Genomic DNA, 3639 nt, shown 5'->3' on the forward strand with positions numbered 1-3639 from the left:
TCTTATACTTAATTTTATATGAATCCATCTAATTCATATGAATTTAATATTCGAATCTCATTCAAATATTTCTCTATTACATAATTTTGGATAATAGATCACATCTATTATTAACCACGTTATATATTAATCATATTAATATAAAATTATTTCAAGTGATTTGGAAAATTCAAATCATTACTGATTACTTATCCTTTAGTGAGCTAACAAGGGGACCTTATGGACCTACATATGAAAAGCTGCAATAATATGAGATTAATTAATTAAACTCTTTAATTAAATTAATCAATATTTGTTAATTACTTGTCATTGTACTAAAGATTGATAGTTGCACTATTCGTACTGCAGATATATTTCTGTGTCCATAGATAGAACCAATTAATAGTAAGTCAACCATTCACAAATCGCTCATAACTACAGTTGGGTAAAATTACCGTTTTACCCCTGTAGTTACATCTAACTCCTTAAATACCACTAATTCCTCTAATGAATAAACAGTTTATAGTCTAGCTATAAACTGACACATCTTGGGCCAATGAGAGGTTGAGGTCTCATTGTTCAAGACCTAAAATCAGCTATTATGGGAGCAATTTATCTACTTTCTCCAAGGTTGAGAAAAAGGGAATTTCGTCTCGTGTAGTTGTGTTCCCAGCTCCCTACTCAGACAAATCTCCAAAATGGTAGGGCTTTTGAGTCGGCTACCGTAGCCACTTTCACCCATACAGATCAATGGATTGTCCTTATAAACAGGAGTTGACAACTCCCTTAGGATTAAGGTCAAGTCACATATTGTCATCCTAGTGAAATGTAAGTCTCTTCTAGTAACGATATTATATAGAGAGACTATTCATTTTGTTTTCCAGTCTTTTACAAGTTCTTTGTATAGAATACCCTCGCTCACATGTCTCCACATAAATGATCATGATCAGATCATTTGTAGCACTTTACTACAAATATAACAACTACAAAGTGAGTTGTATTCGTTTTGTTACCAAGATAAGGTACCCAATCTTATCCATCTACTACAGACCATTTAGGTTATTACTTATACATGATCCACCTATATGTCAACCACAAACATGTTTTAAGTTTCATAAAATAACCTTGGATCTTAGTTTATTGGATTGAATTAATGTAGTCTAAATGTTAATAAAATACCTCTTATTTAATTAAATATGTAATTTGTTTTTACAAACTACAAGATATATGAGATTTAGGACACCAAATTCAACACTTAAACTATCCCCTTGCGTGGAATTCCTGTAAATCTAATTAGAATTGAAATTTTTTTGAAGCTTAGGTAATTGAAATCGATTAACTTAAACTATCTAAATTTAAGTTTAAAACAATTGAATTGGTTTAATTTTAAAAAGAAAAAGAAAAAGTTACTGGAAAATTTTCAGTAAGTTAATTTTCTGGTAAGTAGCTTACTTACTAGAAATTCTAGTAAGCTTACAAGGGAAATATGGTTAGCTAAAGTTTAAGTTTAAAGAAATTGGGTTGGCAACAAAAATTCCTTGAAACTTTCCTTTAAAAAAAAACCTTGACCAAAATCAAAGTCAACCTTACGAGAAGGTTTACTTTCTCATAAAGTTAACTTTCTCGTAAGATTGGCTTATCCAAAATGGTTGAGTTCTCGTAAAGTTGCCTTTAACTTTGGTCAATTTATTTTTTACTAAGAAAAGTTTCAAGAAATCATAGTTGCCAACCCCTTTTTTTTTGCCTAATTCCAACTTTTTTCCTATAAGTTTAAATTAGTTTAATTTCTCATAAGAATTGGAATTTATTGAATTTCCCCCAATTTTCTATTTTAAGAAAAGTTTTACATAATAACTTTTTATTTACGAGAAAATTTTCACCTTACAAGAAATTCCAACGAAATTTTGTTTTCTAATTTTTTTTCTTTTAAAAATAACAATAAATCTACCAATAATATTAATTGAAACTTGCCAAAATCACGGTGAAAAACAAAATGAAAAAAAAAAATGAAGTTTAAGGTTTAAAATTGAAATTGGATTTGAAAAGTTGTATTAGAAAAAGATAAAATTGAAGACACTTGAATCAGAGACAAAATAGTATTTTCACCATGTGGGATCCTTCACTTAAAATCTAAAAAAGTAAGAAATTTTTTAGAAAAAGTAGTTCTTAAAAAAGAGGTTAGTTTTGTAAGTTGAAAACTTTTTAGGTTAAAAATAATAGTTTCCCAATTTACAATTACTTTTGAGAATATCTTCAAAACCTAATTCAAATGGTCATTGGAATAATGGGGTGGATGAAGAGTTAAAATTCCTAAACGATATGAATATTACGTTTTAGAAGTTCGGTGAGTGGTTTATTTTATGAAATATTTTATTATTTGCTAGATATTATGATATTTTAGGGAACTTACGAATATATATGATTTTAGAAGATTTTTCACGTGATTTTCAGAAAATGTTTATGAAATTCATGATTTTGTATGTATGAATGATTTAGAAAATTCATCTTTTGATTTTCAAAAATAATTATCAAGATTTTCAAGTAAAACCATGTTTTAAGCACAATTTAGGTTTTAAAGTATATGAGAAAATGTGTTTCATGTGAATTTTTGGATTTATGAAATGTTGTTCAAAACAAATATCATATTTTTAGAATGATCTACCAAATATGTGAAAGCAAGACTAATTTTAAGAAGTGATAAGTTTTATATTATATGTTTGAAGTGGTTTTCAAACTAACTGGATCAAGGTACCCATGGTGATTTCCCACTGCATTGATGTGAATGGATTTCGGTAGTATAGTCATGTAAGCCCTAAAACCTTTACTTATTTTTCTTAAATTTAAGAATTATTTAAATGATTCATTTTTTGATTTAAGGACTTAAAATAAGTTTAGTACAAGGAAAATATGGTGAATGGAGAAAATTGGAAGTAAATGGAAAGATATGATCAAAGTTAATCCTAATTAGTCAATCATTTAAGTTTTTTGATATATATAGGATTAAATAATCCAATTAAGGGAAAAGAAAGTTGTTGCTTAAGTGTTAATTTAATTGGAAGGAGATAAATTAAGTATTGAATTTATTGTATCCATCCATGAGGTAGATCAGCTGCGACTCCCCCGATACGAAAAAATAATGCATCCAATTGTATATCACTTATAATTAGGCTAAGTGTTGGAGAATGAAGAATGAGGAAGAAATTCTACTAGTAAAGGTGAAAAAAGTATTTGGAAAGGAAATAATATATATATAAAAAAGGTTAATTACTTATAATCAGGCTAACCGTTCATTTCAGACTGCTCTTGTCTTCTAACCGTTCATTTCCTCTCTCCTTTGCTATTTAACACAGTTCAAACCTGACATACACAACTGAATTTCCTTCTTCTATTTTCTTCTACTGTTTTATGTTTTGAGTAACCTTCTCATCGATTCTAGTCTATTTTTTAGCGAGCGCACGTCTGAATTTGGAGGATGCGCTAACCTTGGGGAGCAACCGACATAGCGATTAACACCGAGGTCGCGCCATAATTGCTTTCACGGCAATGGTTTCTCCACGACACAGTAACCTATCGTGACATCTATTCTAACAATTTGAAAGCTTGTTCAGATGTCGATCAAGAATGGTAAGGTTCTTCCCGATTTGTCCAAGCTCGAACCAC

This window comes from Benincasa hispida, chromosome 5 (genome assembly GCF_009727055.1).
Source record: "Benincasa hispida cultivar B227 chromosome 5, ASM972705v1, whole genome shotgun sequence".
Lineage (NCBI taxonomy): Eukaryota > Viridiplantae > Streptophyta > Magnoliopsida > Cucurbitales > Cucurbitaceae > Benincasa > Benincasa hispida.